The sequence below is a fragment of the Castor canadensis genome, chromosome X (genome assembly GCF_047511655.1).
Source record: "Castor canadensis chromosome X, mCasCan1.hap1v2, whole genome shotgun sequence".
In the NCBI taxonomy this organism is placed as follows: domain Eukaryota; kingdom Metazoa; phylum Chordata; class Mammalia; order Rodentia; family Castoridae; genus Castor; species Castor canadensis.
Genome location: NC_133405.1, coordinates 109,118,757 through 109,143,972, shown reverse-complemented (window position 1 = coordinate 109,143,972; position 25,216 = coordinate 109,118,757). Strand labels below are relative to the sequence as shown.

General features: G+C 42.8%; 1 pseudogene; it reads right to left on the bottom strand.

Moving 5' to 3' along the window:
• Positions 1 to 3,068: 3,068 nt before the first annotated feature.
• LOC109675494 (S-phase kinase-associated protein 1 pseudogene) lies at positions 3,069 to 23,734 on the bottom strand (annotated as a pseudogene).
• Positions 23,735 to 25,216: the final 1,482 nt, after the last annotated feature.

The window sequence follows — 25,216 nt, the reverse complement described above, 5'->3', positions numbered from 1 at the left end:
GTTTTCTTTTTTATCCAGCAGCTATTTAAATAAGTTGTATAGCTTCTGAAAATTCATCTTTCTTAGGTCACTGATAATGATAAGAGGAAATATCACAAACACAGATATATGAGTCTTGTTTCTTAGACGTCTGTTCTTACTATTACTTAGCAATTGAAGACATACTAGGATTCAGGCTTAACTCAATGGACAATTACCATTCCTCCATGACAGTTAGGGCTATAAAGATCTAGCATAAGATAAAATGTAATACATCTCAACAATTCTCAGAGGAAAATGAATCAGTTTTAATATTCAAATATTTTGGCTTGAGCTCCCTTGCAGAACTCAGATTCCTTTAAAAGTATAGTTGCCAATAATGAATCATTTTTTAAACACATCTTTCCTGGTCCTAGGCTGATCTTTGGCCATAAGCAAAATAAAAGAACATCCAAACTAAAACATCGCTTTCATTTGTCTACTCAGTTTGGCTTCTTTAAGTGCTAACTTAAGTTTTGATAACACATGGTCTCTCCCATCTCTCAAATATTGAAATCTGGTCCCCCTTTTAAATATTTATGCTATTCATATTATCAACACTTAGGTTGACTAGTTCAGTTTCAAGTCTCAGGTATTGTCCATCATTGCACAATATTCAATGCCTTGAAAATCAGTATTTCATATATTTTGGCCACTTTTTATTTGATTCATGCAGAAGGATAAACCTAGTATTTATTAATATATCTCTACTTGAAGTAGAAGTCTGGTAACAGTTTTTGAGTTTTTTTTTATTACTAGTAGTGTTAACATATTAATTGTATAAAATAAGGGTATTCACTGTGATATTTCTATACATGCATACATCATGCATTAATTCTGTCCATCCACCCTTCTACCTTCACTGCCCCCAACACCCCAGCACACTTCCCATTTCTTTGTAATCCCTCTTCTACTTTCAGGTGGAATTTTTCTTTCTTTTTGAAGTTTCTGTGTATGAGAGAGAACATGTGATACATATCTTTCTGTGTCTGACTTATTTCACTGAACATGATATCCTCTAATTCCATCCATATTCCTACAAATGACAAGATTTCATTCTTCTTCATGGATAAATAATACTGTGTCACATATATGTACCACATTTTCTTTTTTATTTGCATATATTAATTGTACAAATGGGGTTCATTGTGATATTTCCATACATATATAAAATGTACTTTGATCATATTCATCCTTTCTATTACTCACTCTTATACCCCCACTTAAGACAATTTTAATGGGTTTCATTTTATGTTCATACATGCATATAAAATACTTTAATGATATTCACTCCCCCCATAACCTTTTCCTTTCACCCTCCTCCCTCTCACTGGTTACCCCCCAAACAGACCTAATTTTACAACACTCATGTCTTTTTATTTATTTATCTTATTTATTTATTTAGTCTAGATTCTGCATATGAGAGAGTGTATGCAATACTTGTCTTTCTTAGATTGGCGTATTTCATTTCACATGATGATCTCCAGTTCAATCCATGTTTTCTTTTATTTATTCATCTATTAACCTCCTACAGGACAACAGGACCGTATTCACTGATTCTACCAATATTTTTATTTTCCTGTGCCAACCTGCCTTAAATAATGTGGCTCCAATCAACAATTATAGCCCTTGTGAGTTCCATTATTCACAGTGGAAGCAGTAACCATGGAGGATGTGATTTGGAGTAAAGGTATTTGTCTCAAGTTTGAGTTGGATCTGTTTAGGCAAAGCCAGATGTAAAATTGAGGAAGTGACAAGAATAATTTAGCCAAGAAAACATTGTGGACTCCATTTGTTGGATATTTCAGATAAATAGTCTTTGAGGTTGATATGAGTGGAACTTCCTAAGTTTTTCATATGTACCTCACTTGTGAAGAAAATAAAATCAGCCTCAAGTTCTCCTGAGGCCTATGTTTCCTACAGCACGCTTACTGAACTTAACGCCTTTCCTCATGTATTTGCATAACATACGCTTAAGAGTGGGAAATGAGGTAGGGAAGAACTAACCATCAAATTTTATAAGAGTAAAAGTACTTGAAATCAATGAAATTATCCCAGAGAATTAACTTCCCCATAAAACTGTTACCTACAACATATTACAGGTGGGGGAGCCAAGATGGTGGATTGCTGACAGACTCCAGATAAAGGAGCTCCCACAGCTGGTGCTGGTAGCTCACGCCTAGTTGGGAGATTGAGATCAGGAGGACACAGTTTGAGGCCAACCTGGGAATATAGTCATGAGGCTCCCATCGCCAAAATAACCAGAGCAAAATGGAATGGAGGTGTGGTTCAAGCAGCAGAGCACCTGTTATGCAAGCATGAAGCCCTGAGTTCAAACCCCAATCCCACAAAAAAAGGAGCTCCCACAAACATTAGGTTCATGGCATCAAGGGTACTTCATCTGGTTAGTTTGTTAAATAAAGGATGCCAACATATAGACAAATTTATTTACAATGACCAACTGCCAAATAAGCCTTTTATTTATTTTTTTAAATTAAGTGTGTTTTTTAATTGAAAAGCTAACAAATTGCCTACTTACATTTCTCCCAAAAACCCACAAACCAGGTAGTAACTGACTCTAGACAACATATTCAAAGCTGAGAAGATTTTTTTTTAAAGTCCTCAAGTCCAATTAAGAGGGCCCTGCAACAAATAAGCTAATCAGTATCAGTGGTACGTGCTTGACTCCAGGAGTCTGGAAGACATCCCAATATCCCCACTCAGAACATTAAATTCAAGTAGGCCTTTTCCAGTTTCCAACTCATGAATAAAGATAATAAAACTTTTTGCAAGTTGTTTTATTTACAATGCCAACTTTAAAAAGCTTAACTAGAGTTAACTGGACAATGAACTAGGCAGAAATTGCTTGACAGAAAAGAGGGAAAGCCCAAAATGCCACTTTCTACAGAGAACCCATAGTTCAGTTTTATTCAGAGTAAAGAAAAAAGCTTTCCCTCATACTAGCAGAAACTCAGGCATAGGTTTGGAGTCTGTACTCAAACTACATATGCAATAAGGACAATCTTATGCTAACACAATTGATACGCTGCTTCATTTGTCTACTGTCTGTCTAATATTAACAATTATAAACAGAGCAGTCTAACTAGTATTTGGAACAGTCCTTATAGTGTTACAGTGTCAGGCACATTTCACTTTTCTTCACACCACTGGTTCTCTTTGCGTACCTGGGCTTCCTTCTCTTCAGTAAAGTCATTTTCGATATTGAAGGTTTTGCAAATCTCCTCAGGAGTTTTCCCCTTAATCATTTTGGCGACAGTCTTGCAAGTAATATCAAGTAAACCTTTGATCTCTAAGTAGTTTGCAGCCACAATAAGTTCAAAAAGTGTTCCTTGGTCAACTTTCAGGCATTCTTGTTCCCAAACAGGTGTATCATCTGTTCGCTTTTCTTTGTTCTCATCATCTTCAGGAGGAGGAGGGTCACCCTTGTGGTGGGAGCACCCGAGTGACCTTTTTAAATATTGCTGCATTAACATTTGGTAGAGGAGTTGGGTCATCATCTCTTTCATCAGCCATTCCCAAAGCTTCTAACATGGTCTTGATGGGCACAGATTGTTTGGCAATTTCTATATCGACTTCAAATATCTATCAGATCTCTGGAACTTAATTGAAGTCATGGTGTTTGGTCTTAAGGAGATGGCAGGCTGGAGGCTGACGGAAGCGGCTCAGAGTGCGCGCCAAACAGAGGCAAAAGGTGAGAACAAGGCCACTACCGCTAATAAGCCTTTAAAACACAAATCTGCCCCAGGTACGCAGGCACCACCAGGAACACCCTGCACACTGGTGGGTGTTCTTTATCTTTTTTTCCTTTGAACCAGAGTGGTCTCCAGTCCAGGAAGAACACTGGAAGTGCTAAAAATCAACACACAGGTTTCGAGCATTCCAGTAGCTGGGGGAGTCACAGACTGTGGAGAAAGGAAACATTCACCCACTGCCAGCCACCGACCTCCAACTGCCAACCTGAGGACCCCTCAGATACAGGAGAAAGGAGCCTACAAACCATTCAGGTGAACAAGCAGCTTTCAGATTTAAGTGCTACCACACAGCCCAGCCAGGTTGCAGGTGCGGGCATCTGACTGCTTTGGGCCTAATTAACTGAGTGAAATCTCCTGCCCTGCCTGGTGGTGGGGAGGGCGATGAGAAAGGGGATGGCTCCAGGCTCAGCCCTACTGTTCTAAACAAAAGAGGACAGGCTAGCCAAACCTGAACCTAGCTTGTGGAAAATAATAACTCATTCTACCACCTCAGAGAACCTAGTAGCTATCTGAATCTGAGTGCCCCCCAACCCCATCCCAGAGAAAAGTTTTTGCCCAAACAGCCTGAACTAAGCTCCTAGACTTTCCTGGTGGGAGAGGGGAGCAGCTGCTCAGCCCCTTTATACCACCTGTAAGACGCCTTCTAGCTAAGCAACCTGAAACTATCTCCCCCCTCCCTTCTTGCACAAGAAGATCCTCTAGCTAAACAGCCTAAATAGAACCCCCAAACCTGCCGAAGTCAGGAGGGCCACTGCCACTTGCCACTCATCCTAGCATATCCATCCTAAGGAGGAACAGGACTAAGAGAAAGCCTGTGTTTAAAGGGACACAGACTTGGATGGTCTGGGCGAGGAGTCACCCAGTGGGCACATGTGAGAACTGCAAACTAAAACCTGAGGACCAGATATGGAGGGGAGGGTCCAGTGTACTCACTGAACACAGAAGAAACCCACTCCTCTCCATAACAAGGAAGAAATTCAGACTTTAATTTTTTTCCTTTTGTTGAAGTTTCAATTTCTCTATCCCTTTGATGCACGGATGAAATGCGCAGGAATTTCAGGTGCTCAGAGTTCTTGAGCCTGCTCTGAGAATGAAAGCACAGACAGACTCTAACAGCAGAGGTCGGAAAGATTTTATTTGTAGAGAATTTAGTTGGCGAAAAGAGAAGAGAAAGACTGCATAATGGGGAATGCAGGGGGACCCGGAAACCAGTGATCCCCTGGGTCAGGGTGGGGAGTGGGTTTTATAGCCTATTTTGCAATGCCTGAGGGCGGAGATGCCCTCAAATTTTTGTCTGAGAAATGAACCCAAGCCAAGAGTAAGACATAGTACGCTGGTTCTTCGATGGGATCCCTGTAAGAGGAACCATGGCATAGGAGAAATTATCTGGCTTGAATATCAACGAAGGGAAGGGACTCTGGGTGAAATTTAATTGGACCCATACCAGTAGGGGAGTTGCTGTTGGTCTCTCATAGCAAACCCAGGAGTCTTAGTGGAGATTTTGGAAGGGTAAATGCTCAAGAGAGATTTAAGAACCCATTGTTTTTCCATGAAGGGCTACAGCTCTTCCTATATGGGGGTGCTAGTGTACCCAGAAGACCAAGCCCCATAGCAATATAATCAGCAAATGAACATGCTGATGCTGTCTTTTTGGGGCTCTAAAAAGCTAACCCTATTTTTAAAGAAATTCTAAGCAGAATGAATAGACTGATTAGGAGGTTTGGATAAAGAAGGCTTATAAAGGTGACTTAGCTGTATCTGTAGGCGTTTTCTTTTTGAACAGCAGTTTTAATCCATGCAAAGGTTCACATGAGAAGGAGGCAGGCTCCAATTCTGGGTCTGGAGGTGGAGCTGTGACGTTCGCAGAGGAATTCCAGCCCTTGACTCTTGAGTGTTGGATCCAGGAATCCAGGCCAGCCACTCGCACTGCTGCCAGAGTAGACAGAATAACTGGATATGGCCCCTCCCAGAGCGGGTTATTTAAATCCCGGGTTGGATATGGAGACTTTATCAGGACTAGGTCACCAGGGCAAAAGAGAGGGGGTCCCTTTATATCCTCCCTGGGGGTGGCTTGTTTGATCTCCAAGAGTGTTTGTTGGAATTTAGCAAGTTGAGTGACGTGGGAAATTAACTGAGCTGTCTCTTGGTCAAGAAGGAGGTCATTGGTTAGGAAGGGCCTGCCATATAGAGATTCGAAAGGGGTCAGTCCCTGTTTGCCTGGAGTGTTTCTGAGCCTGGTGAGAGCAATAGGAAGGAGCTTGGTCCAGGGGGAGTGGGTTTCTTGGGCCAATTTAGCCAGGTGTATTTTTAAAAGTTCATTTGCTTTTTCCACCTTTCCAGATGACTGGGGACGCCAGGCACAGTGGAGGTGGTATTCTATGCCTAGTGCTCTAGAGAGTCCCTGAGTTACTTCTGCCTTAAATGCAGGCCCATCATCACTTTGAAGGCTTTTGGGGAGGCCAAAGTGAGGGATTATTTCTGTGTTATTTCTGTGATTAGAGCTCGGACCACCTCCCTAGCACCCACCCAGTGAACGAACCAGCCTCCACCCACCCAGTGAACGAACGTATCCACAAATACTAACACTAGTTTTGACTTTGGTTCCCCTGGCATATGGATAAAGTCTAGTTGCCAGTCTTCCCCAAGATAGGATCCCTGTCTTTGTGTTCCTGGCACCTGGAGTCTTTTATTATTGAGATTATCTTTTTGACATGTTTCACATCCCTGTACAACTTGTTGGGCAGTGTCCCTTAATTTAGTTCCCCCAAACATTTTGTTAACCAAAACCAAAGTATTGTCTAAGCCCAAATGGTAGAGTTGGTGGAGAGTCTTAAGAATTTTCCACTGGAGTGCCTCAGGGAGCCATAACTTTTCTCCGGGTGACACCCACCAGCCTCGGTGATCTAACTGGTACCCTTGGTCTGAGGCTGCTTACTTTCCTCTGACTGATAATGTGGTCTCTCTGGGGGAAGGAGAGTCCTCTCCCAGAGGAGAGGGCCAGCTATATATTCCTGCATGGCTGCTCGTTTAGCTGCCTCGTCGGCAGCTTTGTTTCCCTTTGCTATCTTAACTTCCCCTTTTTGGTGACCTTTACAATGAATCACTGAGACCTCTTTAGGCAACAGAACAGCATGTAGGAGGGCTAGTATGTCAAGAGCATGTTTAATGGGAGAGCCTGTTGTAGTTAGCATTCCCTTTTCCTTCCAGATGGCTGCATGAGCATGCAGGATCAGGAAGGCATACTTAGAATCTGTATAGATGTTGAATCTCTGTTCTTTTGACACTCTTAGGGCTTCTGTTAGGGCCACTAATTCTGCCAACTGAGCACTTGTACTAGGAGGAAGAGGACCTGATTTGAGGATGCCAAATTCTGTCACAACTACAAATGTCTGACACCATTCTTGACAAAGGAACTGCCATCAGTGTATAATTCTAGATCTGGGTTTTTAAAGGGCTGATCAGTTAAATCAGGTCAGGCAGCATAATTTTCCATAAGTACCTCCTCACATGAGTGCTCAGGATTTCCCTCTGCCTCTGGTAGAAGGGATGCAGGACTTGGGCTCTGACAGGTCCTTAAAGTTATTTCTGTCCCTCCCAGAAGCTGGGCCTGATATTTAAGCCAAATAGCCAAAGTTCTCCTTTTGAGTTTAAAGTTCCCCCTAGGTCATGTAGGGTATAAACCGTTAGGGGGCGGTTTAGGATAAGTTTCTGAGCTTACTGCGGACATTGCTCTGAGGCATCCTGGCCATCCCTTAGCTACCTGATCTAACTCTTTGCTTAAGCAGCCTACTGGCTAGGGAGTGATGCCCTGGAGCTGAGTCACCACGCCCAAGGCCAATCCTCCATTTTCACAGACATATAATTGAAACTTGTCTTGTATTGGGAGACCCAGGGTGGGAGCTGTCATAAGAGCCTTCTTTAACCTGTGGAATGCATTTTCTGACTTGTCATCCCACTCAATAAAAGGCTGGGTATCCTTCTGTGATTCCTTAAGGATTTGATTTAAAGGCCTGGCTAGATCTGCATATCCCAGGATCCAAATTCTACAGTATCCTGTGACCCCCAAAAAGGCCCTCAATTGCTTTAGAGTTTTAGGTAGAGGAAACATCAGGATTGGATGGATTCTGTCTTCTCCTAGAGACCTCATTTCTTTCTCCTGGACAAGACCTAAATATGTAACCCTAGACTGACACAATTGGGCTTTTTCTTTAGAGATTTTATAACCTCTATCTGCTAAGAAGTTTAGTAAGGACTCAGTGGCTTGTGAAATGACAGGCTCATTTGGTCCACAGAGCAGGAGGTCATCTACATATTTTAGTAGAGTAGCTTGTGGATATTGCCATTCTGCCAGGTCTTGGGTTAGAGCTGACCCAAAGAGGTGGGGGCTGTCTCTGAATCCCTGGGAGAGGACAGTCCAGGTGATCTGTCCAGACTTTCTTGTGGAGTCCTCAAAGGCAAAGACAAGTTGACTTTTAGGGTATAAGGGAATGCAAAGGAAGGCATCCTTTAAATCCAGGACAGAGTAGTAAGTAAGTAGTATCTGGAGGTATTTGGGCTAAAAGCGTATAGGGATTTGGAACTACAGGGTGGAGAGGCACTACTGCTTCATTGATTAGGTGGAGATCCTGGACTAGCCTCCATTTGTCAGGTCCCTTCCTGACACCAAGAATAGGAGTATTATATGGGCTGGAGCATTGTATTAGCAGTCCCTGTCTCTTTAAGTCTTTGATTATGGGAATTAGCCCCTCCTTAACTTCTGGCTTTAAAGGATATTGTTTTTGATGGGGAAACCAGGAGGGGTCTTTGAGATGAATTAGGACTGGGGCAGCTGCTCATGCCCATCCCACAGTGTGTCCATCCATCCACACTGTGGGATCTAATTGCTCCTCTATTAGGGGCAAGCAAAAGTACCCTCCTGGGGGTAAAAGTAGCTGTACCCCCAATTTGGATAGGAGGTCTTGCCCTAGCAGAGGGTAGGAGTTTCTGGGACAATTAAAAAGGAGTGACAGAAATGGAAATCTCCCAAGGAGCAGGCTAAAGGCTGAGTGAAATAACGTTCTAGAGGTTGGCCTGATATGCCTTGAGCAGTAATTTTCTTGGAGGACCTGGGTCTGGGAGAGAAAGGAACAGCTGAGATGCTGGCTCCAGTATCGATGAGGAGGCTGACCTTGTGTTTTTCAATCATGAATAAAACCCGGGGCTCCCCTGCTTTTATGGTGGTCAGGGAAGCCTGTATGGGACGCCCTGGGACCCTTCATTGGGTGGGAGGTTCTGACCTCTGTTCCTCTGGGAACTGAGGACAGTGTGCCTTCCAATGTTTTCCCCAACAAATGGGGCAGGGTCCCGGAGATAGCTTTCTCTGGGGGCACTCCCTCCTAAAATGGCCAGCCTGTCCACATTGAAAGCATGTCCTTGGATTTGGACTTTGCCCCAGCGAAGCCTCTCTGAGCACTGCAATCAGAGCCTCCTGACACCTATCCTTTCTCTTTTCCTTTTCCAGGTCCTTCCTTTCTTTTTCTAAGTCCCTGTTATAGTATACAGATGTGGCTACATGGACCAGTTGGTCCAGATCTCTGCTCCCATCAGCCACCAATATCTGAAGCTTTTTATGGATAGCTGGTGCTAACTGTGTTAGAAATTTATCTTTTAGGATGATTTCCTCTTCCTGTGACTCTGGTATAATGTTGGTATGCTTTTGTAAAGCATCCTTAAGTCTCTGTAGGAAAGCTACTGGAGTTTCTAAGAGTCCTTGCTGTACAGCTGTGACTTGGGAGTAATTAAGAGGTTTTACCTTGGCTCTCCTTAGACCCTCAAGAATGCAGTGGATGAAATGGTTATGACTCCATTCATCCTTGCCATTTTCAGGGTCCCCCTTACGGTCATACCTAGGCACTGCCTGATCTCCTGTTGGAATTGGGAATTGAGGCTCTCTTCTAGGTATCCAATGTCTTTGTCTTTCTTCTTCCTCCCCCTCCTCCTCCTGTGAGGGTCCAGTCTGAGACAGGCCTGTAGGGCTGCTTTTATCTAAGTGATAATTGTCTCCAGCTGTGACTGCCTGATCTAGAACCCGCTGTTTCTCCAGAGAAGTGAGGGTCTGAGATAGCAATAGCATTACATCTTTCCAGCTTAGTTCAAAGATTTGGCTGACTTCTCTAAATGCCTGGATGTACTGATCTGAGTTTTCTGTGTAATTTCCTAAATCCTTTTTTATTTCTTTAAGTTCACTCACTCTAAAAGGAACGTGATCCCTGTCCCCTCCAGGAATTAACTGGAGGGGGTAGAGTCCTGTGGGATGGTGTCTAGTGTGTGAGGTAGCTGGGTAAGGCGGAAGAGGGGGAGCTGATGGAGCATTAGATGGGTTTTTTGGTTCAAGGGAGTTTGGGGGCTTTTTGCAAAGGGTTTCCATGGTCTGGGTATCTAGCCTGCATTTGTTTAGCCATTCTGGGTGGTCTCCTAGGAAAAAGAACAATTGAACATATGGAACATCGGTCCACTTTCCCTCCTTTTTACAGAACATATCTAATTGAAGAATGGTATTATAATTAATGCTCCCTCATTCTGGCCATCTTTCCTCATCTCCCAGAGGATTCTGTGGCCAAGCCTGGGTGCAGTAAAACTTGAGTCACTTTTGCTGAAGACTTTCTGGATCAAGATCTTTTCAATGTTTTAATAAGCAGGCAAGGGGGGATCCTTCCTGGATCCTTGAGGCTTAATTTCCCATCTAAAAAGGGAAACAAGGGAAAATTGGTCACCTTAACAGAGGTTTCTCCTTTTATCTAGGCATCCCCAGATGAGGAGGAACTCTAGTGGGAGAGGGCGTCCTAATCTCCCTTGCTCCTTCCACTGCCACTCGTGGGTAAAGCCGTGGAGGATTTACAGATAGATATCTCAGTTGCACCCACCCCCCTGAGATGATCTTTGACCAATCTCTCATCAATTTTGACTTGCCTGTTTGCCCTGTGACCCAGGTAGGCCTAGTTCTCCTCTACCAGCTGAACACTTGTAATTAAAAAACAACTCTATCAAAGTAACCAAGAGGGCTTGCATGGCTAGAAGGAGGACCCCTTTAGAGGCATGGATGGGGACTCTTGATGAAGTAGACTTTTGTTTCCCTATATATCCTGTGAGGCATATATGCTTCCTATGAAAGGCAAGAGAGAGAGCGAGAACATCTGGAGGTTTGCTCCAAGTAAGGGGCAAAAAACCGGAGACCTGAGGTTTTTGCCTTTTAACTCTTGTTTTTTTTCTTTCCCGGAGGGCAGGCTGCAGAACCTGTTTAACTAGTTAATCTGATGTTTGACAAAGACAGTTAAGCCTAAATTGGAGACTAGCACTTTCTGGTGCCTGTAGGGATTTTTCCCAAACTCCCTAAAGAAAGAAGCTCACTGCTATTTACAGCAAAGGCGGGGAGGGGGACACTCATCCTGAACTGCCTGGGAAAGGGAAAGGAGAGGCTGAGCATTGGGGAAATAGAGAGTTTCCAGGCTCAACTCATGAGGGATTATTGATCATCCCTGCTGTCCAGGTCGATCCTCCCCAAAGGCAGTACTGGAGCACTGGAAGCAAGAGGTGACCTCCACTCTGGGCCACGGAAACCATGAAGGAAGCATGAGAGATCTGATTGTCTGTTTGCCGCAGACATGGCTGGAGGGGTCTGAGACTTAGCCACCTTTGGAGCCTCAGGGTGGGTCAGGAAGTTGCATCTCCAGCCTTTGGGTGACTCCAGGGAGTGCCCTGGCCAGAACACCTTTTGTGGCTTGAAGACAAACTTTCCTTTCCACTGGCTGTTTTTGGACCTCCCCTTAAGCTGGTCAGATCTTGAAAGAGAGTGTTAGCATTTAAGGAGAGGAAAAAAGAAAAAGCCTTGGCGCACTGAAGTCGAGTTCCGCCCACGTAGCATTGGCAGTGCAGTAAAAACCCCTGCCTGGCATACGAGTTTCCTCAGATTGCCTACTGTACAGCTGTAGTGGGCTTGGACCTTTTCCTCAGTTTCCCAAGGAAGAAACCTTCCTTAGCAAGACAGAGAGAGAGGGAAAAAAGGTCAACCTGAGAGTTCCACCATAGCTAGGCCGTGGTGAGGGGGGTCTCTCCTGGAAAACAGACTCCACTGGAGTGCCGGATGCTCACAGTCACATTCCTAGGCAGTCTTTCCCAGTTTGGCACAACCTATACAGACCTCAGATGATGGCTGGTCCCTTCATGGGTCACCAAATATGATGCACGGATGACACATGGAGGAATTTCAGGTGCTCAGGGTTCTTGAGCCTGCTCTGAGAATGAAAGCACAGACTCTAACAGCAGACGTCGGAAAGATTTTATTTGTAGAGAGTTTAGTTGGAGAAAAGAGAAGAGAAAGACTGCATTTTGGGGAATGCAGGGGGACCTGGAAACCAGTGATCCCCTGGATCAGGGTGCGGAGTGGGTTTTATAGCCTATTTTTGCATTGCTTGAGGGCGAAGATGCCTTTCAGATGCAAACAGGCATTTCCTAGGGAGGAGAAGTGTCTCCTTGACCTCCTGTGCTCTGTCCTTCACCTTTTTTTAATTTTCTCATTTTTTCTCCTTATTTTCAATTCTTCCTCCCTATATATTTCCTTTTCTTTTTCTTTTGTTTCTTCTTCTTCCACACCACCCCCACTTTCCTTATGTCTTAGTTACAGACTACTCAACTAGTGGCTTATTCTTTCATCTTCTTATATTACTCCTATCCTTTCTATCATTCTGCAATCCCTGACAATAGCAACCTTCTCCAAAACTGAACTACACCTCTACACACATAAGGGTCTTATTAAGCTGCAGCCCCCACACCTCACAACTGGTCTCCCCTTGTCTTCATCCTCTTTCCTTATCTCCTCTCTCACTCCCATTATTTTTATTGCCTAAATTTTAATCTCTGTGCAACAACTTTTATTTTTCCAACATCCCTCTATTTATAGATAATGTTGCCCAGGATTTTATTGTTTATGTAAATATCTAGTTTGGTATTGAATTTGTGAATTTGTTATTGCTAAGTTATACCCCCAGGTCAGAGAACAGAAAAGTCACAACAACCTAGTCAGTAACTAATCCTGCCAGAACATAGAAATTAACGTGACAAATGTATGCCAGTTTCTTGTTGAGTATTTGTTTTGTAAGAATATGATATCAAAGAAAGTTTTTAACAATATTTAAATTTTTTATGATAGGGCATTGAGTAGCAAGTTTTCGATAATCAGTGAATGTTGAATGAAATAAATGAGTGAATCATTGTGGCCCTCTTATTTGGTGGCCTCCAAAGCGCTGAAGGGCTTTTTGAGCAATATGCATACCAATAAGCAGGGATTCATTAGTTTACTTTCAGAGGGAAATATTAGAACAACTCAGGGAGTATTTGATAGGTTCAGCTTCTGCTTTTCTTATGTGCTTTCTCTTCCAAAAACTTTTAATAACATAAAATCACTGAAGTAGAAATAGCATACTCTAAGGCTTTAGGCTAATGTTGGTTCCTAAGCATCCTTTAAATCTGAAAGGAAAGTGAAAAAGCCGAAAAGAGAGACACAGCAAGAAGGAATCTGTGACCTTCATAAGCAGCAGGTCTTCATTAGGGAGAGGAGATCTGAGAGGGACACTGAGCCATCAGAGTAACACTCTGAGAAGGACAAGAGCATGCCTCTCTTACAGGCTGGGGTTTTTAAACATCCTGTGGCAGGGGGATTGGCATTAGGTAAGGTGGTTGGGAAGGAGAATGGGGTGAGGTGCTGGACATTAGTGGGAAGGTCGTTGGGGTTGGGCAGCTATGCATGTTGTTTAGAACACTGGGGTTGGGCAGCTATACATGTTGTTTTTCTCTGGCTCTCTTATCGGAGGTAACCATGTTTGCATTGTTTCAGTGTTTCTTGACATTCCAGCAAAATCTAGTTCAAATATATCCCGGTATACCTACTGAAAACATGTAGACACAAATATTGGCCACTGTGATCTCCATAAAACAGAGTAAAGTACAGTACCAAGTTTTCAGGTCATCCCCAACTCCACCAGAGTCAACAATGGGAGGCCTTCTTTGCCAATCTTTTCTGACTTTGTCTGGGAAACATGTACTCATTTCTCATTGGAAAAGCTCATCATATGGTATCTCATCTTATACATGGGATATGGGACAAGGCATAAAGATCTAGAACTGCAAGCCTGTTCCATTTTCGTGATTACTAAACAAGTCCTTTTAAAGACAAAGGAAAATGCCTTTCTGCAATGTGACAAGTGAAGATTTATCTTCTAGTCTTTTATTCTCTAAAGAGTGTCTTTCTTTTCTTTCTGCCACTATGTATTGTATCTCGTTTTTTTCAGAGATATGTAACCATTTTTTTAAACTATTTAAGACTGCAATATCTTAAATCTAGGTTCTTTCCTCTATAATTAAATATGTTATTCCTGTTGCAAAAGAACTGTAAGTTCTTAGAAAAGAAAATCCTGAGATGTAGAAATTGGAGATGGTTTTCAATAAGCCAATTAGGAAAACGGGGATTAACACAGATGTTAATGTAATTTACTTGAAGCAATCCTCCTAACATTTGTCTCTGGCATGCTCCAAGGTCACATTGTCTCCAAAGAACTAACTCCACTATTTAGTGCACTTCAAAGTGCTTAGAACAGAAATCTAGATGAATGTATTGAAAACTAACCCTGAAATTTTACCACATTCTTTCCATAACCCATGCACATTTCTTTCTTCATAATACATGTCACATAATTTATTCACTTTTCTGTCTCCCAGTGAATGTCAGCTCCTTGAGTTTGATGGTTTTTCTCTTCTGCAATCTCTGCATAAGCAGAACAGAGTGTCATGTTTTATGCACATTCTAGAGTATATAAATGTTTCCTGGAAATGATACACAGATAGACTTGTGTTGTCATACATTAAGTGCAAACTCAGTTTTGTTTTAGTTTAGCTATGAATTCTCTTATTGGACATAAAACTTTCATCCTAAATAATAATAAACAAATTTAAAATTAATGACTTTTCTTGGACCTATCAGAGAGCTCAGATCACAAAAATAAAAATTGACATCCAAAATCTGAAGACACTGGCAAATCCAGAGAATCATAGCCAACAGCTATTTACATGGAAAAGAAGCCACTGGAACCATAAACTGCTAAGAATGTGTAACTGATAACTTTGATGAATAGCTAGAGGCTGGGAGTGAATTAGCATGAAGGTGAGAATCTCCTGAGGGACCACAATCTTAGCAGAGTCCTGCACTTTTATGGCATTATCTCCAGAAGCCTCATCAGACTTTAATGTTGAAATCTAAAAAACCCCCTTAGCAGAGAAAAGAAGAATAACCAGTGGCAAACACATCCAGAGCCTTCCCCATAACAAAGACTTGCACTAAATGAAACAGGGACTTTTTCAGAGTCTTGTCATATCTAACAGAAGGAAATTTCTCTCACTCCAGCTTCTTGCAGCTTTTTCTTATACAAAGGAGAAAAAAACAGTTAACAAGATTCAGGATTTCAAGGCAATATGGAGCCAAGGAAGAAATAAAAACCATACTCTGGAGAATCTCTTGCAAAGGTATCAGCCAACAAACATAAGGCCACTAAAAGATTAAGATTAATAAAAGATTAAATTTGGGGCCCAGCATATTTTAGAATTATGCCAACTGTAGCTCCAATATGAAAAGAATGGGTAACAGTTAACATACCTACAAGACAGACATTCTCCAAGGAATAGAATTTAGGGAAGGCTGAAGTCAAAAGAATGAAAAAAAGAAAACAAAGACACTAGAGGAATTTGAAATCTCTAGCAACTATACTTACAGTAAACATTAAACACATTCAAACTCTAAGGAAGTTCAGCATAAATCTTCACACTAAGAACATTTTTACTTCAGTTCTCATTATGTATTACAGTGTCTTTCAACAAAAATTAAAAAAATCATACCAAAAGACAAGGAAAACTCTGAAGAAACAAAAGTATTAGGAATGCATGGCTTAAGGCATACAGTGCCAGCCTACCAAGCACAAGGCCTTGACTTCAAAACCAGTACTGCCCAAAAAAGGGGCAAATAGGAACAGCCAAGCATCATGAAGCATGCCTGTAATCCCAGCTACTCAGGAGGTGGAGTATAAGGATTGGGAGTTCAAGGCCAGCTCAGCCATAGTTAGTAATAAGAGAATAGGCTAGGCAGTTACTGAAATTGGGCATGTAGGTTACAACCAAGGGCCCCCGGAAAACTTCCACTGTAACATGAGCTGCCAACAAACAGGAGAGATGACACCATTCCCTCATACCCACTTTCCTAGGAAGCCCCCTTTGGTGGGCAAAGGGAAGGCAGGATGAACCTGAATGAAAACAGTTAAGACCATGGTCTGATCAGAAGGTTGTGGGCACAGCCAACTAGAATGATGCTTTTCCCCAGAACCTGGTCAATTCCCTGGCAATATGCTTGGGACTGTTTCCTGTCAAATGTGGTAACTTTGTCCTTCCTCTTAATAAACTTCTTATCTGTATTATCATTCTCCTTTGTCTATGAATTGCATTCATTTCACTCATGAGACAAAGAACTTTGTGAATCAGAATCCCTCTGCCACTTCTGCTGAGCTAAAAAGAGATGTAAACTTAGCATGGTGAACCCCAATCTCACAAGAAGATTACTATTCCATCTTTGGAATTGCCACCAAGATAATTTTGGAGGATGAGTGGAATGGACAATGATGTATCTCTCTGATTTTTTCCAAAGAACCCTCTGTTGCCCTCTTCATGATAACCAGCCACACTAGGCAAAAACTCTATGGCTCTCTCCAAGGTGACTGGCCTCTCTAGCTGAAAACTCTACTGCACTTTCCATGACATCCTACCTCTCTAGCCAAAAACTCTACTGCTCTAAAAATGGTGATTATCTTCTCTAGCCAGAAACTCTACTGCACTCTCCATGGCAACCTACTGCTCTAGCCAAAAACTCCAGTTTTCTAAACATGGCTACCAGCCCCTGCAGCTGAAAACTCTACTGCTCTCTCCATGGCAACTGGCCATTCTAGCCAGATGCTCTATTGCTCTCTTCATGGCATCCTGCCTCTCTAGCTGAAATATGCACTATACTCTCCATGGTACCCTGACTCTCCAGCCAAAAACTCTTTAGCCCTCTTCATGGTGGCCTGTGGCTCTGGCCAAAAACTAAAATATTCTCTCCGTGATGATATGAATGTCTAAGCACAAAGTATACTGCTCTCTTCTTGGTGACCTGCTACTCTAGCTAAAAACTCCTGTACTCACCATGGAGAGTAGCCACTTTAGGAAAACTCTACTGCTCTCTTCATGGTGACATGCCTCTCTAGCCAAAAACTCTACTGCTGTAAACATGGTACCCAGCACTCTAAGCAGAAATTCTACTGCTCTCTTCATGGTGTCAGGCCACTCTAGCCAAAACTTCTAATGCTCTAAATATGGTGGACAGCCATGCTATAGCCATAAACTCTATGGCTCTCTACATGGCGACTTGCCTCTCTAGCCAAAAACTCTACTACTCTAAAAATGATAACCAGACACTCTAGCTGGAAACTCTACTGCAAGATCCATGGTGACCTGCCACTGTAGCCAAAAACTACTGTTCTCTCTACTGAGACCAGCCTCTCTAACTGAAAACTCTACTGCTCTCAAAAGGAAACTATACTCTAGCCAGAAACTCTATTGCTTTCTATGGCAACTTGCCACTCTATCCAAAAACTACTATTCTCTCCATGGCATCTTGCCTCTCTAGCCCAAAACTCTACTGCTCTAAACATGGCCACTGGCCACTCTAGCCAGAAACTCTACTGCATTCTCCATGGCAATCTGCTACTCTAGCCAAAAACTCTACTGTTTTCTTTATGATGACATGCCCCTCTAGCTCAAACTCTACTGCTTTCTCCATTGCAACCAGCCACTCTGGTCAGAAACTCTACAGCTCTCTATGGCAACTAGTCACTCTATCCAGAAACTCTACTGGTATCTATGGTTACCTACTGCTCTATTCAGATATGCTACTGCTCTCTGCATGGTGTCCTGCCTGTCTAGCAAAAAAAATACCCTCTACATTTCTCTCCATGGTGACCTGATTATCAAGGCACAAAGTATATGGCTCTCTTAATGACAACTGGCTACTCTAGCTGAAAACTTTCTGCACTGGCCAAGGCAACCTGCCACTCTAGCCAAAAATTCTATTTCTCTAAACATGGCAACTAGTCTCTCCAGCCAGAAACTCTACTGCTGTCTTCATGGAAACTTGACACTCTGACCTGAAACTCTACTGCTTTAATCAATGAGCCACACTAGCCAAAAATTCTATTGCTTTCATCATGGCAACCTACCACTCTAGCCAAATGCTCTACTGCTCTAAACATGGGAACTAAAAACTCTAGCCAGAAACTCTACTGCTCTCTATGGCTACCAATGGCTCTATCCTAAAACAAACTCTACTGATTTCTATGCAACCTACCACTATATCCATATACTGTACTGCTCTATGCATGGTGTCCTGTCTCTCTAGCCAAAAATTGTACAGCCATCTACATGGTGACCTACCACTCTAGCCAAAAACTGTAGTATTTCTCTCCATGGTGAGCTGATTACCTAGGGACAAAATATATTGCTGTCTTCATGGCAACCTGCTATTCTAGGTAAAAACTTCCCTGCAGTTGCCATGGTGACCTGCCACTCTAGCCAAAAACTCCACTGCTTTCTCCATGGCAACCTGAGGTTCTAGCCAAAAACCCTACTGGTCTTTCTATGGCATCCGGCCTCTCTTGAAGGAGACTCTACTGCACTCTCCATGGCAAGTGGCTGCTCTAGCCAGAAACTCTACTGTACTTTTCATGGTTCCTGCCACTCTAGCCAAAAATTCTAATGCTCTAAATATGGCAACAGGTCCCTCTAACCACAAACTACTGTACTCTTTATGGCAACTTGCCTATCTAGAAGGAAACCCTGCTGCACTCTCCATGGCATCCAGCCACTCCAGCTGAAAATTTTACTCCTCTCTCCATGGCCTCTGACTCCTCTAATCAGAAACTCTACTGCACTAAGCATGGAACTGTCTGCTCTAGCTGAAAACTCTACTGCTGTCTTTATGGTGACCTGCCACTCTAGCCAAAAATTTTACTGCCCTCTCCATGGCTACTGATGGCTCTGTCTGGAAAATCTAGTGCTCTCTTCCTGGTGAGCAGTGATGCTAGCAAGAAAGTACTGCTCTTTATGGTGACCTGCTGCTCTAGGTAGAATCTCTACTGTTCTGTGTCAACCTACTGCTCTAGCCAAAAACTCTATGGCTGTCTTCATGGCAACCTTCCTCCCTATGTGAAAACTCTATTGCTGTCTCCATAGCAACTGGCCACTCTAGCTAGAAACTCCACTTCTCTCTTCATGGTGAGCTGTTACTATAGTGGAAAACTGTAGCATTCTTTTCATGGTGACATGCTGCTCTATCTGCAAAGTGTACTGTTCGTGTCATGGTGATCTGCCACTCTACCCAGAACCTCTACTGCTCTCTTCTTTGCAACCTACCACTCTAGCTCAAAACTGTAGTATTTTCCCCATGATGACCTGATTTTCTAGCCACAAGTATACTTCTCTCTTCATGGCAATCTGCTGCTCTAGCAGAAAACTCTACTGCTCTCTCCATGATAATCTGTGGGTTAGCTAGAAACTTTATTGTTTTCTCTATGGCAACCTGCCTCTCTAGCTGAACACTCTACTGCTCTCTACATGGTGACCCACCCCTCTGGCCAAACCCTTTATGCTGTCTCCATGGTGACTTGCTGCCCTAGCTGGAAATTCTACTGCTCTGTTCATGGTGATTGGCTGCTCTAGCTGGAAACTCTACTGCTCGTGTGGGAACCAGCCTCTCTAGCCCAAAACTTAGTGTTCTCTTCATGACAGCCTGCCACTCTGTCTGCAAACTGTACTGCTTTCTTCATGTTGACATACCCAGAAACTAGATCTACCCAGAAACTAGACTGCTCTCTTCTTCATGACCTGCTGCTTTAGCCAAAAACTGTAATAATCTCTCCATGACGACCTGATGTTCTAGCCTCAACATATACTGCTGTCTTCATGGCAACCTGCTTCTGTAGCTGAAAACATTACTGAACTCTCTGTGGCAACCTGCCACTCTAGCTGAAGATTCTACTGCTCTCTACATGATGACCTGCCCCTTTAGCCTTACACTTTACTGCTCTCTCCATGGCAACTTGCTGCTCTAGCTGAAAAGTGTACTGCTCTGTTCATGTTGATCTGCCACTGTGGCCAGAAACTATACTGTTCTCTTCATGGGGACCTGCTCCTCTAGCTGAAAACTTTACTGTTCTCCACATGGCAACTGGAAGCTCAGGTTGCAAAGTCTCATGCTGTCTTCATGGAGTCCTGTCACTCTAGCTGGAAACTATTCTCTATAGTAACCTGCTGCTCTAGCCAGAAATTCTACTGCTCTTTCCATGGTGACCTGCCACTCTAGCCAGAAACTATTGCTCTCTTCAAGGTAACATGCTGCTCTAACTAGAAACCCTACTATTCTCTCCATGGTAACCTGCTACTATAGCCAGAAACTCTTGCTCTCATTGCAACATGTCCTTTTAGTTGGAAACTCTACTGCTCTATCCATGGCAACCAGCTGCTTTAGCTGAAAACTGTTCCCCTCTCTTGGATGACATGCTGTTATAGCCGAAAACTTGCATCCCTCTCCATGGAGACCTGCTGCTGTAGCTGGAAAGCCTACTGCTCTTTATGGCAACCTAACCCTCTAGATAGAAACTCTAATGCTCTCTCTATGGGGCCCTGCTTCTCTAGGTGAAAACTTTATTGCCTTAACCTACAGATGCTGTAGCCAGAAACTCTACTGCTCTCTATGGCTAAATGTCACTGTAGATGAACACTACTATTCTCCCCATGGCAACCTGCCTCTGTAGCTGGAAACTTTACTGCATTATGGTTATCAGCAACTCTAGCCATAAACACTACTGCTGTCTTCATAGCGATCTGGGGTTCTAGTTGAAAACTTTATTCCTCTTTCCATGACAAACTGCCACTCTAGTTGAAAACTCTACTGCTTTCTTCATGGTGACTGGTCTCTAGCCGGAAACTACTGCAGTCCTTATGGTGAGCTTGCTCTAGCTGGAAACATTACTGTTGGTCTCCATGGTGACCAGACCCTCTAGCGGGAGCTCTACTGCTCTTTTTATGGTCATCTACCACTCTATGGTGGCATGGAGCTCTCACTTGAAATCCCACATAAGTTCTTGTGGAGCCATTCTCCCATGAGCTATGAAGAGTTCAAGGTAGAGTCCATTCAAAAACCTACTGGTGCAGACACAGAAACTTGCTTCCCTATTGCTTCTCTATTGCCATCCATCTCCTGCCTGATGGGAATGTACAGGGACTGGCTTCTTTGCCTGCTGGTTTTAGCTATGACTTTTGGCTGATGGCTTTGTCTCACAGATCTGCTTTCTGTCTCTGGATTTGGAACTCCCACCTCATAAAGGAAATTCTCCTGTTTCCCTACTGCCATTGTCCCTTGTGTTGTCTAATCACCACGAAGGCCCTCATCCCTTAGATCCCTCTTCACTTAACCCAGACCAAAGTAGAAGACTCCCCATGAGCTAGAATGAAGCAGCCCCTAGATAGGTATCTTTAGAGGGTTTCTTATGTATGCCTCTTCTCACAAACTCCAACATCCTGGCACAGGATGCTTCACCACTTGTCTATTTAAATCCCCTTAACTTGCATCCAGAGTCTGACTGAATGGGGCTATTTGTAACTCAATTTATTATGTCTAGCTACATCCTCAACATATGTAATTAAGAGAGCTAAATTATAAGGACCAAGGGAAATACAGGCTTCAGCTACTTACAGAACAACCAAGTCAGGATGCATAGCATAGATAGAAGGAAACTAGCTTCTGCCTTTAAATTATAATACTCAGAAATCTGACTTTCGAACTCCCCAATGGACTCAATTCCAAATATGAACCTACCTTTATTGGGTAAAGGCTAAACAGAACAATTGCTAAAGAGGATGGGAAAGGGCTTTGGGTCAAATGCAGGTTAGAGTTGCCTAAATCCTGCTAATCCTGACCCTCCTGGCATGAGTGCTAAGGTATTTACACACTCATGAGACCACTTAAAGAATGCAACACAGAGCTGGCACAGAGTAGGCCAATGGCAAGTGAAGGTGGCTAGTCCTGCCAGCCTTTACCCTCCCAGACATGGGTACCCACATGTGAATAAACAAATAAAAATTTAAAAATAAATAAAAAGACAAAAAGAAGTTTGGAGGCTGGGTACTAGGAAACAATCAGGGACATCCCATCTCTCATAAGATACACTCCAGATTTTAAAAAAGACAGAAAACTTCAAGGGATGCCTTTTGTTTTCCCTATCTTGTCTTGTAACAAACTATCGGCAGTTTGCACTTTGCTGCAGTGCATCCTGAGAAACTGGGATTCCTTTGACCCCTAAGCCTTGATGAAAAAGTCCCTAATATTTTTCTTCACTTGAGCCTGGACCAGATATCAGCTGACAGATGGGCAAGTTTGGTCCCCAGAAGGAAGTATAAATTATAACACTATACTATACTTATCTTTGTTTTTCTGCAAAGAGGGAAAATGGACTGAAATGCTTTATGTACAGGATTTCTTTGCCTTCATGGAAATCATAAACTCTGCCAACAATGTAAAATGTACCTAGTTCTTGTTGCAATAGTATCTGGGCCCCCCAAGCCAAAATAAAGTCCCCTCCCTATGGAAGATCGAGGAGACATCAAACCCAGCACTCTCTCTCTGAACCTTCTTGTCCACTTATCTAGGCTCCCTAATGGGAGCAGGGACTCAAAAGAGTTCTGAAACTAATAGCTTCTCTATGTCAACCTCCATGATGCCTCTGCAAACAATGCCAGGTGGACCAGGGTGCCCCTCTAGAATGCAAGCACCCTTTTCTTTAACAGGACTTGAGACAGATTAAGATTGACTAGGAAAAATTTTCACATAATCTAGATCAATACATTGAGGTGTTTCATGGCTTAACTGAAACTTTTGACCTGACATGGAAAGATATAATATTATTGCTAAATCAGACTGACTAGCACAAAAAAGAAGGCAGACCTACAGATTGATGAGGCATTCAGGGATGAACTCTAGCTGACTCACAGTCCTAAGGACATCCTAGACACCAAAATGAAAGAACTATACCCAATAGGAAAACTGGCAGTTCCTCTTAACAATCCAAAATGAGATTATGACAGGCCTTTGGGTAAATGGAAAAGAAAGCATCTCCAGATCTATGTGCTGGAGGGATTAAGGAGGATCCTTATTAAACCCTCAAACAATTCTAAACTATCCTTAGTAACCCAAGGCCAGGAAGAAAATTTCTCCACGTTTTTAGAGAGGCTAAAAGGAGCATTGATTAAACGTATTTACTAGAGGAGCAACTTATATTAAAGGATAGATTTATGACCCAATCAACCCCAGACATCAGGCAAACACTACAAAAGTTAGCTATAAGACCGTAGATAATCTAAAGCATCACAGATAGCACCATAGAAAGGACCATAATAGATAATCTAAAAATTGCCACCTCAGTCTTTTACAATTGGGACAAAGAGGAGACCATTAGCAGAGAGAGGAGGGAGAAAAAGAAGACAGCCACTCTAGTAGCCATTCTACAATTGGCCAATTTTAAGTCAGGTTCCTTGGGGCTATTCTATAATAACTTTTTACAGCTATGGCCAACTGGGACACTTCAAAAGGAACTGCCCCCATGAGAAGCCACCCCAACCTTGTCCAATCTATACAGGAGACCACTGGAGGGCAGCCTGTCCCCAGTGACAAAGGTCCCTAGAACCAGATGCTGCTTCCCAGATGGTCCACCAAGACCTAGGGATCCTGGAGCTTTCCTTTCCCAGCTTTGATCCAGGCTGTCATTACCATCCAGGAGCCCCATATGACCATGAGAGTTGAAGGAAAGGAAGTAGACTTCCTCCTTGACAGCAGAGCCACTTTTTGAGTCCTCATCTTGAACCCAGTCCTCCCCTCCTCTCGTAGTATGACTATAAGGGGAATCTCAGGGAAACCAATAACCTGGCATTTTCCCCAACCTTTCAACTGCAGTTGGAATACTTTGCTTTTCTCCCATGCTTTCCTGGTCATTCCAGAGAGCCTGACTATTCTCATAGCACCAAGGCACTACTATTCTCATAGTGCCATGGCAAACTCTCTGCCTTCCCCTTAATGGAACCTGGTATTAAATAGGTCTGGGCTACACAGGGAAAGATAGGTTGACAGGTACAGTGGAGGCTGCACCTGTCCAAATTCATCTTAAGAACCCAGCTTGTTTCCTCCATCAAAGGCAGTGTCCCTTGAGGCCAAAAGGAAAGGGATATGGGCTATTATAAATAATCCCAAGTCAAAAGGCCTCCTAAAAACCTGAAATAGCCCATGTAACATCCCCATTCTGGGAGTACAAAAGCCTAATAGGGAAATGGAGATTAATACAAGACCTTTGCCTAATAAATGAGGCAGTAATTCCCCTACATCCAGTAGTATCTAATTTCTATACCCTGGTGTCCCAAATTCCTGAGGATTCCAAATGGTTTATAGTTTATGGTGTTGGGCTTAAAGGATGCTTTCTTTTTCATACCTCTACCTCAAGATTCTCAATACCTGTTTGCCTGTGAAGATCCCTATGACTTGTTCATTCAGTTAACATGGACTGTTCTTCCTCAAGGATTAAGAACAGCCTCAATTTATTCAGACAAACACTAGCACAAGATCTGTCCCACTTCAATCATCCACTAATAAGGGTCATACGACATATGGATGACATTCTCTTTTGTTCTCATACAGAGGAATCCTCTCAAGAAGGTACACAAGCTTTACTTAACTTCCTGACAGAAAAGGGATATAAGGTCTTGAGGTAGCTCAGCTTTGACAGACTTCTGTAAAACACCTGGGTCTGATACTGTCTCAAGGAAACAGGATGTTAGGAAAACAAAGATTAAATTAAGTTCCTCTTTCATCTTACCCAGAATCCTCAAACAACTAAGAGGATTTCTTGGCATAACAGGACTCTGCAGGCTATGGATCCCAGGATATGGGGAGATAGCAGGTCCCTTATATCAATTAGTAAAGGAGACCCAAACAGCAGCAACCCACCTCTTGAAAATGGGAGCCCAAGGCCAGACAGGTATTTGACAAAACCAAGAAAGCTGTTCTCTGTGCTCCAACTCTAAGTTTTTCTGTGTGAGAATCTTTAATCTATATGATTTAGAAAGAAAAGGGATGGAAACTGGTTGAATATCTAAGTAAGGAACTTGATCTCTTAGCAAAGAGATGGTCAGTCTGTCTCCAGGCAATAGCAACAGTTGCCCTTCTAATCCCAGAAGCAATCAAACTGACTCTGCGGAAGGAACTAAAAGTATTTATA